This window comes from Drosophila tropicalis, unplaced genomic scaffold (assembly GCF_018151085.1).
Source record: "Drosophila tropicalis isolate 14030-0801.00 unplaced genomic scaffold, ASM1815108v1 contig_694, whole genome shotgun sequence".
Classification (NCBI taxonomy): Eukaryota; Metazoa; Arthropoda; class Insecta; order Diptera; family Drosophilidae; genus Drosophila; species Drosophila tropicalis.
The window spans coordinates 480564-496933 of NW_027173176.1; the positions used below are offsets into that span (position 1 = coordinate 480564).

General features: G+C 38.4%; 1 protein-coding gene and 1 long non-coding RNA gene across 4 annotated transcripts in view; one reads left to right on the forward strand and one right to left on the reverse strand.

Annotated features, from left to right (window-relative positions):
- The window catches only part of LOC137578745 (uncharacterized), a 317816-nt gene extending 301838 nt beyond the window's left edge, over positions 1 to 15978 (reverse strand). For all 3 annotated transcript variants that reach the window (XR_011032761.1, XR_011032762.1, XR_011032763.1), the window contains exon 1: positions 15934 to 15978. This is a non-coding gene — a long non-coding RNA (uncharacterized lncRNA). The remainder of the gene's footprint in view (positions 1 to 15933) is intronic.
- The window catches only part of bru3 (bruno 3), a 394704-nt gene that overhangs the window by 365509 nt on the left and 12825 nt on the right, over positions 1 to 16370 (forward strand).

Genomic DNA, 16370 nt, shown 5'->3' on the forward strand with positions numbered 1-16370 from the left:
TGCAAAACACTCGCTAAATAATATGAAATTTGAGTAATTGTTTTCAGGGTTATGTCATGGCTCAAATCATAAATCATGTTGCATAGTTTTAGGCGTCCATCGCGCCCACATAAAACCCTATTAAAATGTAAAATTAAACCAAAGTAAACACAGGCAATAAAAGAGATGAAAATTAATAAAATAAAAAAAAAAAAAACTCAAAGGGGCAAGGCAAAAAAGAAAGAACCAGCACAAAATTTGTTTGCAGGTGACCGCCCTTTTTGCTGCTTCAACTCTTCTTACTAGTAGTAGCCTCTTTCTCTTCTATCCCACCGCCTTCTATTGCTGCTCTATGTGTGTGTGTGTGTGTGTGATAAAATAGCAACAATCACCATTAGTGTCACATGCCATCATCAATCATTGACAACGACAATGTCCAAGGTGGACACTTTGTTGCCTCTTGGGTTCGTAGCATGTTCTCTTCAGTTGTTTAAACCACTTTTAAGTAGATGGCAAATGCGGACTGGAGTAAGGACTCAGGACCAACGATATGGGGCGGTGGTAAGAGGGGCATAATCTTGGGCCATTGTCATTGTCAGCTGTTGTGTGTACTAATATTTTCGTGTTTATGGTGAAAAAGAGGAGAGAGAGAAAGTGAGAAACCGAGTGAGTCAGTTTGAAGAGGTCGACCGTCTCCTTTGTCTAGCTGTTGGCAGGTGCTAATGAAGTTTCCTTCACTCTGACTAAGCAACAAATTTTACACGAAATATCATTTATATTGTGATTTACTCAAGCTTAAAATACATAATGGCAGCCATGGGTACACAAAAAGACAATCTGAACTATTAAGAGATATTTTTAGTAGTTGTTTAGTCATTTACTACTCTTCGATCAGTTAGTTAGCTAGTTTAATGTATAATTGTTTGTTGTTGGTTGCTAGCTAACGCAGGTTCTTGTTTTAACACTCGAATGTCATCATTTATCACAAAATAATTAAAGGTCTAGCAACCTTCGAAAAGTTTTTTGCTCAAACTACAGTGAAAAGTTTGGTAAACATGTAAACTGAAAAAAAATAAAAACCAAAATTGAAACGCATGGGAAAGAGAGATGCAGAGAGAATGAAGTGAAGAGGATCTTAGACTTAAAAGTTTTGTCTTTTTTTTTTTTTTGGGATACTTTTCAGGTGTGCAATAACAACACGCAGCAAAAAGAGTAAGAGAGAAGGCAAAAAATGTTTACTGATATGCAAGCTAAAAGTCTATAGAGAAACAGAGAGAGAGAGAGAGCGAGAGAGAAAGGGAGAGACAGAAAAAGACGGGGTAAAGGAGGCTACAAAACACTTGGTAATAACTGCCAGAAAGTTTTACTCCTCGTGTTGTTCTTGCTGCCGCTGCTGCTGTTGTCTCTAGTATGAAACTTCAAAAATATAATTTATGGCCCCATAGCCGCGGGCTCAACCAAGGCATCGATAAGGTAAAAGATACTGGAAAGTAAGAACCTCTTTTCAACCTTCTACTTACTGAGTGTAAGTGTGTGTGTGAGTTTCTTCTTTTTTTTTCTAGTAGCCGTTAGCGGGGAAAGAAACACTTATGGGTAAAGTTTTTCGTTATGCTGTCTAACAAAAAACATTGTTGCATAGTTTTTAGGGCGTTTCGCTTGCAATTTTTGAAGGCCATGACTGTGGATTGCAGGGACAAGGGCCAAATAAGGTAGCGAATGTTGAGAGAGGGGGTGGAAGAGGGGGAGACTAGGGCTCGCTAATAGAAATAGGAAATGTTTACAAAGTATTTTCATAACTTCGGGGCGGGCACTGACACCTGACACAGACACCCTCAGTTTTAGTATGTACTTGCTCATACACACACACATACACGTATGAAAACACACATACTTATGCATCTAGCAGCGCCTTGGGGTATGCAATAATTCAAGATGAGAGTGGTAGATGGCATTCTGACATTTTCTGGCTAAATAATTTGCACACGCATCTTAACCCTTTTTGCTAGCTTCTTCTGTTGTGTTATAGGCCCCTCCTTCTCCTCCTTGGGCTAGGATAAATATGAAAAACATTCTTCTTCCACGTTTTTCCCGCCTTTACCCCACCCATGCAGCTCTTCGTCTCTCTCCCTTTCTCTTGTTAGTCTTGACAGCGTCTGCTGTCTCAGCAACATTTCTTTCCCACATTCTTTAAGGTGCAACATTGCAGTCGTGTCTCCTACGTTTTGTGCCCTCCATGCTTACCGCTTCGTTGCCATCCATTCCATCATTTTGCATGGCAAAAATGTAAACTCATTTCAAGCGCGTGGGCGTGGCAGCAGATACCGTTACCGTTGCCGTAACTTTTTTTTCTTCTTACTAGTTGCATGCATGAAATTTAATGGCTTCCACTTTGTTGTTGTCGTCTGGCAGCGCGCGACAACGATGCTGCCCCGCCCCCGATTGCAACGCCCCCACTCGGGGCTGTGTACATATATTTTTTTTCTTCGTTTTTTGTTGTGTTGCTCACTATGCAAAACATTTCGTGCTGTTTTGGCATGTGAATTATGTATCAGCAATTTTGTTGTTGTTGCTGTTGTCCTTTTTCTCAGAGGAAAAAATTATGATTTTTTTCCTCTTGCACTTCTTGTTTTATGCTCTGTATTGGAGTCGTTTTTATTTCCCCCCCCATATTTTAGTTAATTTAATGGAGGAAAAACAACAGGAGAAATGATTTGTTGCAAGTGCAAAATGTGCAACACAACTGAAAATGCAATACGAAAAAATGCGTAAAATCTGTGCAACATTTTTAAATGGTTTATGAAATATAAATGGGCGAAAATGTTGCCAACATGTTGACAATGCAAACTAATTTGAACTAATGGAACGTTATTGTTTTTTTTTTTTTTTTTTTTGTGGAGAGGTTTCAAAAGCTTTTGCGTATAGCACAATTAATCCCAAATGTGTGGTGGAGAAAGAAAAAAAGAAACCATTTTATTGTGTCAGAGTTTGCGAGAAACTTAAGCTACCAAATGGAGAGAGTCCTTTAGAGTTCTGCATTTCTAAAGCATACTTTTCTGGGAACCAGAATGTTATGGATCGTGTAATGGCTAGTTGCCTAATTAGGTGTAGTTAGTTTGATTTGCTTAACCCATCTATTACAATTCTGCCTATCAACCTGCCCTTCTCTTACATCGAAAAAAAAGGAAAGAGAAAAGTTGCCTGTTTTCAATGTTATTCAATCAATTTTAATTTAATTAATTTCCACAAATTGAGCCCAGAAACTGAAACTCTCCCAAACCACAAATAAACAACCGCACACTCACACACACTGTCGCACGCAAATACACACACACACACACATTCATAGAACATACACAAATGTAGCTCAAAGACCCACCTAAAGCTAGGTAAAAGTTTTTCCAAAAACCGAAATGAGTTAATATTTGGCCTCAATGTGTAACTCTATATGTATGAGCCGCCTCTAACCATCGTTTTAACTCTCTCTCTCTCTCTATCCTTGGTGCTTTCCCCTTTTGGACAAACCGCACCCCTGAGCACTCCTCGCACACCCTATGGACAAATATCACTTACTTATGTTTAGAGAGTTGTTGCTAATAACTTTTGCTCTTGGCGCCTGCTGTTAATGACACAACCGCAAACAAAGTGCGAACGGGCTTGGTGGTGAAGAGGGGAGTGGAGAGGGGGGGAGGAAGGCAGCGAGAGAATCTTGTTGTTGTTGTTGCTGGTGGTGTTGGTGTAATGGCAAAGCTCATTAGCTTTGCAGGCAAACAAGTTTTAAAGCATGCATTTAGGCGCGCTGCGGTTTGACAGGCAGCCAACCAACCAACCAACCAACCAGTCAGCCTGCAGCACAGCCAGGACTTCTCTCTGTAACTGAGTGTGTGTATGTGCATGTGTGTTGACACAACAATTAAAAGCATTTAAAATAAAGCATACTGGCATGTGTTCTGCGGAGGCCCACAAATGCATAAATTCTGCCTTAGAGCCAGTCTGCTGCTTCAGCTATCTGTCTGTCTGTCTGTCTCTCACCTCTCTCTCTCTCTCTCTCTCTCTGAGTGTGTGTGTGTCTCACTAATTACCATATCTTTAGCTTATGGCATTGGCACTAGCAAACCCAACCATTTGAGGGCATATTATTATGACAATAACATTAAAGACATTGCTCATTGTGGCACTTAAAATCGAAACTTTATCATTAACATATCGTCATCAGACAAACAACTATCAAATTGTACGATTTAAGGGCCTATTAAAGGTTTGAGATATTACAATCAATATAAACTGAAAGGCATCTAATGAGGCCAACACACACATTCTAATTGTTAGATTAGATAGCTTGAAGCTTTTTTTTTTTTTTGTAATTTATAATTTACAGAAGCTATTTTTAATTACAATTTTCAACTAAAGGTCATTTTTGGTATTTGCATTTTGCACAAAAATCCAATTATATGCAATTATTTACTGCAATTTACCAACCATTCATTCTACATTCTGTGGTAATTGCTATATTTTGTGCATTTTGAATCGAATTCACGCCACCGTCACCGTGCCACCCATTCAATATGTTTTCGTATGGTAGTCGATCAAGAGCAGCAATCAAGAACTGACTGAAATTATAGTTGAATTTTCACTTGAATCCATGACAAACAACAAATTTCACATCAAACAAAAGACAAATTGCCACAAGGCTAAGAAATTTGTTCCCTTCTTTTTCTTCAGGTTGGTTTGGCTTGGGGGTTTTACTGGGTTTTTTTTTTTTTGTTTTTTGTTTTTCTGTTTTCCGCTTCGCTTTTCTTTTAGTTTTTGGTTGCTCTTGTGCCGTTGTTCTTTATCAAGCGCCAAGAATCTAAGGAGTTTCTGTTCATGCTTAACTCAGCGTCAAGTGTTTGACTAGGCGACTGGCAAACTTATCGAGTTTGCCCCTCTCTCTCTCGTTGTTTGCTAAATTGCAAACACATGCTTGCAGCACACGGACAGACAAACAGACATGATAGACAGATGGACAGACAGTCAGCCAAATGGACGGACAATGGCCAAAGTTAAATCAGGCGTGAAATCAAGCAGGTGTTTCAATTTTTACCAAATTGACTTGACTTTCGCACAGGAGCTGAGCTCGCCTCTATCTCTCTCCCTCTCTCTCTCTCTCTTTCTTTTTGTGATTTTCTTCTCTGTGTTGATAAATTGTCCTCGTATCTCTTTGTCTGGCCCCTGTGCTGTCAGAGTTTGTGTCTCATTAAAATGATTATTATGCATTGCATTTTCTTCTCACTCTTAATTCTTTTGCTCATACCTCATTCATTCATACATACATACATACATATATCTCGTGTCTGATTATAAAACGAAATTAAAACTTATTTATACAATCGTTATTATCATTTGTTATTATGTGGCATATAATTTACCATATTTACCTTTTTAGCGTAAGAAGACAGCACAACCGATTGTGATTGTGTGTGAATTTCACTCCTTATCCCTCCCACTCTCCCACTTCTCCCTTCTCTTTCGTTGTTGTAAAAATCAAACAAACAAAAATGACAAAATATAAATTATACACACACACACATATATACAAATATATATATATATGTATGTATATTCAATAATAATAATAATAATAATCACAATGGTAAATGGTAGAAGGTAAAACAATAATCTCGTCATGCGTATGAACAGACACTGATTTTATTTCACATTTTACGAGCATTTCGCCATTGAAAATGGGTAATTATTATATAATTATTTTTGTTAAAAAAGAGAAAGAAAAAAAATAGTTGACTGCAAAAAAATTTGCATTACAGTCGTGGCTAGATATAGTTGAAAGAGTTAAAAAAAAAAAATGCATTGAGGCAAGGAAAACACTTCGAAGAGTCTTCATTTTGATCAGTCACCTAAAGGTTGCATTTAGGGCTTGCTTTTTTTTTTTTTGAAGATTACACAATCAATTATTTATTATTTTTTGGGAAATCTTTCCATTAATTTCCATTCATTAAGTATTTATAATTATAATCGAAGCACGATAAATAAATATCCAAATTCTCTTTAACTAAACTTCATTGTCTAGTGGTGTTTGCTGTGGTTTAACTTTTGATTTCCCAATTACCTTGTGCTCAACTGCCTGAAAGCAGACTATACAAATATGTATATCCTTAAATACATCTACATACGTGTATATATAGATTTTATTTCATGTCAATTCTGTGATCATTTTCATTTTTAAATAACCAATTAAATGAACTGATTTTATAATAATGTCCCGCATTGTTTTTTCTCTCAATCTCACTTGTATTTCCCCCTTGCTGGTTCGCTCGTTCGTCCTCTTCCCTTCACAGTCATGGCAATTGCATTTATATTGCCAGAGTATGTGCCTTCCATTTGCCATTTTTATGTATATATATATATATATATATATATGTATTTCTCTCTCTCTCTCGCTGTGTGTGTGTGTTTTTTTTATGCTTTTTGTATATTATGTCAAGCATAAATTGGCATTTTCAACTGGATTTGCATGTTAATTAAAATGGCGCACGCACGGACAGTTGAAAACAAATGGCAGACAAGGCATTAAAGCCCCCTCTACACATGCTTAACACAGCTGACCGAGCATTGTGTAAGCCCTTGTGAGTGCTGCTGATGGGGCAGTAGCAGCAGCAGCTGTAGGAGCTTGTTGTAGTAGTAGGAGACCAGCTTGCGATAGCAATCCCAAACCCAGATCGATGTCAGGCAGGCACTTCACTCTCGCGAACAGGCAAGCAGTGAAGGCAGTGAAGTATTTTCCATTTTGAACTCTATTTACTTAAGTGTTCCAAAGAAGTGCACGGCAGCAGCAGTAGTAGTCGTAGTAGTAGGAGTAACCCGTACCCATCACCCCGTTGTTACCCTTCTCAACTCGAGTCTGACTAAAAACCCAACAAGCGACCCAACGACCAACGACCTACACTTGACTTAACCAGCATTGTCGATTGCATTTGGCCACGCCTACACTTCTTTAGCAGCGCGAAAAGAGGAGGGAATGTTGGATAGTAGTCGAAGGACGAGGAGAAGGAAGAGGTGGGTTTAGAAGCAGGCGAGACTTTAATGATGATTTCTTTGGCGCTTAAGTCGTTTAAACTGCGCCTCGACGTCTCGTCTCCGTCTCCGTTTTCGTCTTCGTCTTGGTCGACATCATCGTCATGGACTTGACGAGTGCCTTTTCTTTCTTTTTTTTCTGTCTCGACTCTGTTTTTTTCTGCTCGCTCTCTCTCTCTTTCTCTTTACTTTTCTTTCTTTTTTTTTTATTACTTGAGTCTGCTTTCATGTGCATTATGGAGCACTTCGTCCTCGTCATTCTAGTCACCATTCTCGTCCTCATTCTCATTCCCATTCTCATCTTCATAGTCGTTGTCGTCGCCGTCGTCGACGTCGTCATCGCTCTCTTGAGCTGCTTTAAGCACTTGACTTTGCCTCTCTTGAAAATCCTTAGCGCTTAGATGATGATTTAAAGCCTGATGGAATTATGAACACAAGTGGCCAAGTCATAAAGTTCAATATTTTCTATGGTCTCACATTTATCAACTGTTAAATAAATTTTGATGTTTTTGTTCTATAACTATCTTGTGTTTATATACCTATCATCCTACATATATAATTCATTATAAGCATCCCGTACGACTGTCAGCGTTGTCTGCTTTCTGTTGTATCGGCGCTTCCATTTAATTGACATATTTAACATATTAAATTGCATCCGTGTGCATAAATTTTTTCACATCCACATGTATATCCATATATATATTTTCAGTTATTTATATCTACCTATATCCTATATCCACTTTTTTTTTGATTTGTTGTTGTTGATGCATTCTAGTATGCAATTATTAATTTTTAATCAAGTAAATATCTCTGCACACGAAAAATGCAAACAAATATTAGTGCGGGAAAGGACGAGCAAAAGGACTCCTAACCGCAATGTGCGTGATTTCCGCTTTTCGGATTTTTGTGTGTTTGTCCATACAAAGCCAATGACAAAGCAAATTGGTCCGTACAACAAAACATGCCACACACACACACACACACAAACATCAATTTTTTGTCTATGGATTTCATAAAGGAATTTTTTATGCTCTACAAAAAGCATTTAAACTGTTTAAAGTTCTATAAAATATTCGCGAGTTGTCTACTATTTATAAGCGATCTTTTAACTCATTTTAGTTAATACCTACATCTTAAACATTGGTTCTATCTGTCTGTTACTTATTATGCTAATCAAATTGTTGGACACATTGTATAACATTTTGTATGACATGCTTGCTATTAACATTTAACATTTGGTTGAACATTTGACAATGTTTTCTCTTTTTGGCCATTAATTAAATGACGCTTTAAAGTATGCAAACAAAAAATGATGGCAAGGACTCGCTTAGGACAGGGACGACATACTAAAACATTTTTGTTTTAGTGCGACAAGTGCAGAATTTATTATCAGTGACAGGCAGAGACAGGACATGACAGGGCCTGGCACTAGATAGAACAGAAATGAGCAGGGCATGAGAGGACAGGCCAGGGCAAGCCAGGACAAAAATACTCGTTGACAAAAATTAATAATAAACTAAAAACCGCAGGATATTTACACTGCACTCGATATACATATGTCCATGTTGATATGTCTATGTCTCTATATGTGTGTGTGTGTACGTGCATGTGGCAATTCACAAATTCCTTTTTTTTTTTTTTTTTTGACTCATTGTAAAATTAGTTTGTCTGTGCAACAAATTTAGTTTTTTTCGGATTTCTTTCAAAATTAGTTGGTTTGCCTTTTTATCGCTTATGGGTTAGTTCATGCATAAAATGCGCTGATTTGTGTTGCATAATTTTCGGCTGTTTATTTATTTTTTCTACTTGATTTGTGTGTGGGTGTGTGTTTGAAGTTTGTTGGTGATTGGTGCCTGGTTAAAGGGAGCGGGGAGGTAGGGAGGACACTGGGCCTAAAGGTAATTTATTATTATGGAAGACTCTTGTCACTGAGCCGGCAGCATTTCGGCTTTTAAATTATGTTTTTTCTGGCTCTTTAAAATTGTTTGCCATCCCGAAGGCTGATTTATTTGACAAGTGTGTTTAAAGTGCAAAATGTGATTTTGATTGTTTTAACATGTTGATATGTGAAGAGTTTCACATAAGGGAGAGATAGAGAGAGTAAAAGAGAGAGAGGGTCTCAACATCATGATTTATAATTTAATTGATGTACGTGTGTGTGTGTATGTGTGGCCAGAGGCTGTAATATGTTTTAAAGTTAGTAAAGTGTTTTGATTGGTCTTTAGACTTGTTTTAAAACTACAACCACTAATTAATTTCTAGGTAAATGTTTCAAACTCTCATTCAAGCATGTTTTAATTGGTGTTACAACAGTTTCCTTTTTCCCCAAAAAGTATGCTATCGATTTCCTTAGATCTTTTATCTACTTTCTGTAAGTAGTTTTAAGCTTTTTTTCAATTACTCTCATTTCTATTTATTTCACTTAACAAACCTTTAAGGAGAAAATCAATTACCAAGCCATTTTATTCCTTTTCTCATATTTATTTTAAGGACTTAGGTCAGCCTAAAAGTATGCCATAGCAAAAATGCTCGTATTAATAGCTGTTGAAACGACATTGTCAACTCGCTCTCTCTCTCTCTCTCAAGCTCTCTCTCTGTTTCTGGCACACTCCTTTTTGTATGTATTTAAATGGTTGTAAGACCAGTAAAATTTTAATAATAGCAAAAAGTTCAATTGGCATTTCAATATTGTCTTTGACCTTAGCCTTTTATCTAGGGCCTGAGAGTGGTAGAGGATAGACAGAAGTGGGGGGAAGAATGGGACCTAGACGTCGGCTTCGTCGACTTTTCGACTGGGAGAGAAACGACATTATGAGTGTTGCTGGCATTTCAACGATTTTCAGTTTTCTTATTAAATATTCTAGAAATGTTTCGGAATCCAATGATTGTGCAATGGCATGTACGCGCCTCTTATCCCCGCTTCCACACCCACATTGACTCACGACTCTCTATGAGAGGGAAAAGCATTTTTCGCTTTTGGCAGGGCTTTGAGAGTACCAGGGGGCCAGGGCAGTTGAGGAGTATGGGGAATTGGAGGGGAGAGTGTAAGAGGAGGTGAGACTTCCAATGTTGTTTGTCATTTTAAGTCAGTGCCATGGCTGACTGTGAGGCTAGTGAGGTGGAACTATGGGCAAAAGAGCACACACAAATGGCATTGTAGAAACTTCATGCCCTGTTCCTCCACCTTCTCCTCCTGCCTCTCCTCCTCCAGCTCCATCTCAGTCTTTTTGGTCTTCGTCGCCGTCTCCAACTGTGCAACAACAAAGTGAAAATGAAATGACTCGGAACGAATGGCAAAGCAAGCGTTTACATGAATAAGGGCAACACGATAGAGGAGTGTGGGGGGGGATTGAACGAGCCAACCAATAGTTGAGATGGTGAACGGAATGGGGCTGGGCTTGAGGTTGAGGATGAGGTAACCAAGTCAGACACATACACACGTACTTTATGTACCTTTTGGCAGCCAATGAAGCATGCCCTAATTGCTATGTACGACTTTAAAACCATTTTTCAGACACTAGATCAAATTAAAAGCAGTTATCAAAGGTTCTCCCAAGGGTCAAATAATACCGTTATGCTAGGCAAACGACAACTTGATATGCCAGTTTGAACAATTGTGTAGCATACATTTTAGCTGAATATGATTAGAACCAAATCCAATTTAAAATCCGTAATATATGTATATACAAACCAAATTGACATTTAAATTGAAGACAAATGAAATACAACCAAAAAAATAAAAATCTAACCTCTATTTTCTTTTCTCTTATCGTTTCAGGTATGTAACGAAAAAAAAATTGAAGAGAAATTTTGCATAAATCTCTCTCGAATCCAACCCTTTTTTTTTTTTTTGCTATTCCCTACCACCCCACACACTATATATCCAGCAAATGTTCCAAGTAAGTTCAAGTGTCCTCTATTCTGTTGTCTGTTGCCGGCTGGCTAGCTGGCTGGCTGGCTTGGCCGAAAGACATTGAAAAATTTGTATAGCTTATTATTAATAACATTGTAAGGAGCTCCCCATCAAGTAGCTAAATCTTGAGAAGCATTTAAGCAGCATGTCAAAAACAACAGAGAGAAGAGACGAAAAAAAACGTTGGAAAGGAGAAGAAAAACCCGTCGACATTGACAGTGATTACAAGCTAAAAGTATGAAAAACAGCAAAAACTACTTAAGCACAAGAAATAACAAAAGGTCTTCCATGCTCTACTCTGCTTGCCCTCATCTTCCACATCTTCTGACCAGGCCAACAGAGAGAGAGAGAGAGAGACAGCAGACAGTAGACAAATTTTTTGCATAAACACAGACGACAAAGCCAACTACCACTACCCATTGCACTTAAAACAAGGACCTAAAATCGAAGACTCCAAGACTGAACGAAAAAAAAAATGATATATCCATATATACATTTTTATATTTGGCGAATTTTTCAATAAGTGCAAGCCACCAAAGGGACAAGTATAATAATTTCCAAACGGGTGGAAGGGGAGGTAAAAGGAGCGTAAAGGGTCTTGGCAGTTGGAGACGTCGTTTAAAATATGCCTGGCCAAAGAGAGTATCCACTCGACGCGGACACGGACACGGACATGGACTTGGACTCGGACTTGGGGACGACTAGGATACAGCAGGAAGCATATAAGTAGAAACGGCTCAAAATGCAAAGTAGACGACATCCGCTTTGAGATTGGATGACGTTCCAATCCCCAAGCAGCCCCTTGGCCGTCCCTTCGCCTCGGCCGACGCCGTTTCCATCACTTGTCCTCATTCCCTTCATTCGTTTTCGTCCTCGTGAAGTATTAAAAGCAAATAAGTAATAAAAATAATAATGGAGCATTTTTACCATTTTTGCTCCCTACGAAAGGAAGGCAACACAGTGAGAGAGTACGGGAGGTAAAGAGAGAGAAAAAAACAAGAAAAAAGGATAAGCATCTTAGCGCAATTTCTTGCTGCCTTCTCAATATAACAAAAGGTCCTTGCGCTCGGGCAAATGTGCCGAAAAAAAAGAACCATAGAGAAATGGAAAGGGGAACAGGCAAAAAAAAAAAAAAAACGTAAAAAAGGCAACGACGCAGCTGCCCCTTTGGACCATGGCTGTTTTGTCCTTTATTTCCATTTTGCCCCCTGCATGCTCACCCTCTCGGATAGCTAGCTCCTTCCTCTCATATTTCTCTGTACATAAATGCAGGAAATTTGAATGGACGAGCGCTGTGAATGAAATTTGCAAATATTTTTCAAAAATTGAACTTTTCTGGCAAATTTTTTTGTTCGTCTTCGTCAAGTCCTTTGGGTTGAGCTAGATGGGTTGGAATGGGTTCGAGGGGTAAGAGGATGGGGTTTCTGCCGGGGTTTATGAAAATAAGTGAAGAAAATTGATTTGAAGTACTTTGAAGTGCAAAAACGCGTAGCCAGAATCAGTGAAGAATGCTTTGGCATATTATTTCGACTTTTTCTTCTCTTTCTCTTAACTTTCTTTCTTTTTTTTTTGGACAGGCAACTTTTGTTATGATAAGCAAGTCAAGCAGAAGCGGCATGTTTATATAAAAAATATTTGATGGACAGAATGAGAGAGCAAGATGGAACGAGAGATTGGCATGGAAAGGGGAAAAAGAGACAAAAAACTGTCGAGTTGCATGCAACTTGCATGGCTGTTTATGTTTAAATAAAGTTGCCTCTTAAAATGAAAGTATGCAAATTAAAGAATAACATAACCAATTCAAATGTTGCATATTCAACAAAAAAATTTCAACAAATTTTAAGATGAATGCAAGCAACCCTAAGGAACAGAATAGACCAACTTCAATTGTCATCTCATCAGCTCTAGCTGATGGACTTTAAAGTCTTCGAGTATAAAGTATTCCTTGGGCAAGAACATTGTAGTCTAGTTTTGAAAATATTTAAATTTACTTTAAGTCTAATGCTTTAAAAATGGAATGCACTGACAGTTCTCCGCTAATTTCTTTCAAGTATTTCATTACCTTTGCTTACTTCTTCAGTGTTTCATTAAATTCACTGAGACAATTTATTCCCCTTTTTTGCCACATGAATGACGGTTGTCTATTAAGCATAAGATTTATCTTTGAATTTAAAAAAAAAAAATAAAGATTTAATACTTATTTGTATATGTATTTGTGCTTTTGTTGCCAACAGACGACAACATTGAAGCTTACAAAACTAGCTCTCGGTTACAAGTTATACCCAGTTGGCAAGGATATTCCTAACTAGGCAATCAACAGGCTTGAAATTTGTACAAAAGATCCCTCCCCTTTTCATCTCAACTTCGTCTCCGTCTCCGACTCCAGCTCTGACTCGGTGGGACTATGCCAAGAATGTGACAGCAAAACTTTTAAGGGCAATTTCTGTCGTCCGCTCAAGGAACTCCGCAAAATAGGTGGAAGATAGTTAAAGCTAATACTTCTTTACCCCATTCTAACCCTGGTCCAGTTGCTTTTCCTTAGCATTTTGTTGCGTTGTTGCATTTGTCTTGCATAGAACTTCTTGCAGGAGTCCCAACTGTGAAGCGGTAGGTGGGAGGAGGCAGCGAGGCTTAAGGACAACTTGCCTTGGCATTTTGCTTGTTATCATTGTTGTTGTTGTTCTTATTCTTCTTGGTCTGTGTGTATATAAATGTCGCCCAAGCAAATGGCCTCAGCAAGGGACCAGTCGAAAGGACATAGCCAGGATATTACATGCAAGCATGATTGAGTTTTAAGAGAATATGAACGAAAACCGAAAAGCACAACACAAAACCAACCAAAAAAACACAAGGAAAGGCAAAAGATGGGGATAGGGGTGTTGGGGGAAAGGAAAGCTACCAAATTTCATAAATTTAATGTGCAAAAAGTTTTTGGGTTGCTGATTTTAGCATAGCATTGCAACAAAATTGAATTCAGTCCAAGGATAAAGCAGAAGCACCCATAAGGACCTCTTTTGCAGGCCTCTAATGCAGTTAAAATCAAAAAACTAAACCATGGCTAGAGCTTGGCTTGCTCCGGCTAGGTTCTCCTCTTTCTGCCTCTGCTCCCTGCTCCTTTCTGTTGCTGTCTGTCTGCGGTGTTTTTTTGTGCTTGATTGAACAGAATGTTCAGGCCAGGCCAAATTAAATTTACGACTCAGTCTCTCAGTCTTTCCATTCGCAGGATTGGGGCTGGCTCTAGTTATGCTCGAAGAACATGAATATTTCATTTGCCGGTATATATACTTTTTTTAGCTGCTCTCTTAGCTACAGTTGGACCTATAAAAAGTGCACGCAGACTTGGCCCTTTTTCCAAATGCAAGTCCAACACTCGCTCGTAAACAATTTACAGTCGAAATTGTTAATAAAATTATCAAATATTATATTTATGGTCAGTGTAATGGGCAATGGTCAATGGTGGAGGACGGCAGCAGCGGTGGCGGGTGTAAATAGAACGCTGGGAGAGGTGGTGGGTGGCGGGTGGTTTCGTGGCCAACAGTTGATGTAAACCAAGTCTGGTTGAGTTTTTATGGTGGCAGTTTAATTTGCTGCTTTTGGTTTTACGAGCTGTTGATGCGATAGTTGGTTTCGGTTTGCACTGAAAGGCAAACGACTGGAGTAAGGACCAAAACAAGGATAAAAGCGTAAGCAGTAAGTGCTTTTAAACGGTTCTTGTAGACTACGTTTTCTTTCTAGTGTTTTATTTTGCCCAAATAAGTGATAACTAGCTAAAATCCTATGGTAAATGGATTGAGCAACACTTTTGACTAAATTTCAAGCAGTTTATTCACATCTTTATAAAATGAGGAAAAATCAAAATTATTCACACGCATAAAAAGCAAATAAATGTAGAGAGCGGGAAAATATTGAATGCAACCCAATTAGCTTCAATAGTCCCTTTAGATACGAGTTTCGCTTGATGCCACAAATGGCACAAAACATTTCATTTCATTTTGCGAAAAACAACAAATGGAAATAGTAATTTGGTGAGGGGTCACAAAGGGTGGGGTGGCGAGAGGGATAATGCCAGGGACATGCCAGGCCCAATTGCAGTTTTGGTCGAGTGAAAATTGCATGAAAACTAAAATCCAAATGAAAATATTATTAAATTCAATTGGGCAAACATTACAGAAACATGTTCTCCCCCCCACACACACACACTCCTTCCACTCACCACTTTCGCCATAGAGTGCCGAAAGTGCACACAGCAGAGCAGTGGACGAAGGGCAAAAAGGGAGAGGAACGAGAGTTTTTGGTACAAAATGAAAGGCAGCAAGAGACATATGTGAATGTGGATGCAATGTGGCGTCCAGTTGGTCCAACTGGCCCGCCGCAACAAACGACCAAAAATTGCATTGCCATTTTTACGCGCAATTTGTTTTGCGGAAATATTGTGAAAGTTTTGGGACAAAACAGAAAGAGACAGAGACAGAGACAGAGAGAGAGAGAAGGGCTGAAAGGAGGCAGTAAGAAGAAAGAGTACATGGACAGGCTGCCATGTTGGCGACATTTGGCCAAATTGCACACTAATATATGCACATGTACATACATATGTGTGTGTGTGTGTGTGTGTATGGCCAAAAGAAATCGAGTGCGAGAGGTGGATGGTGTGGGATGAGAAAGAGAGAGAAAGCATTTGCCAACGGCAAATGGCCGCAAATGTTTTATATATTTTTATTTGCTTTGTGTTGCTGCGTTGATTTCTGATTGTTTCAAATATTATTTAATGCTGCAAAATGCCAAAAATGAGTTAAACAAACAAACGGATGGAACAGGAAAACGAACAAGATTGTTCGTTAGCGATTGTAATAACCGAAACAAGGCAAATAACCGACTCAAACAAAACATATATTGACTGAGAGATATTTGTCAGCAAATCAGATGTTTTTTCATAAAGCAAGATACTTATAGTTAATTGTATATTGTTTACTCACATTTTTCTCACTGAACATTCGCCAATTGTTTCTTTCACATTCGGTATAAAGTTTCCTTTTAAAGTCTTCTACTCAATCTGAAAGTATTGAATAATATTATGTATACGACATGTTAGTTAAATGATATTTTTTGTTGGAACGTTTTAATAGGATTATTGTTTAAAGTTATAGCAGAGATGCATTCAGTTTGAAATGACTCTTGCCCAAGGGCATTTTTTTGTTTTGTTTCACTGACTCTTTATTAAATTTGCATGTTGGTGAACTCTCCTCACAAATATGTATGTAATACCCTTTTGACTGCTAAGTTGTTGCCGGTTGCCAACCAATTTAGAAGTTGGAAAAAAAAAAAACACACACACACACAGAAGTAAAGCTATCAATGTCTAGAAGCGACTGCCTCAATTTAATCATTTGAAATCCTTGAACCGCCCAAATGC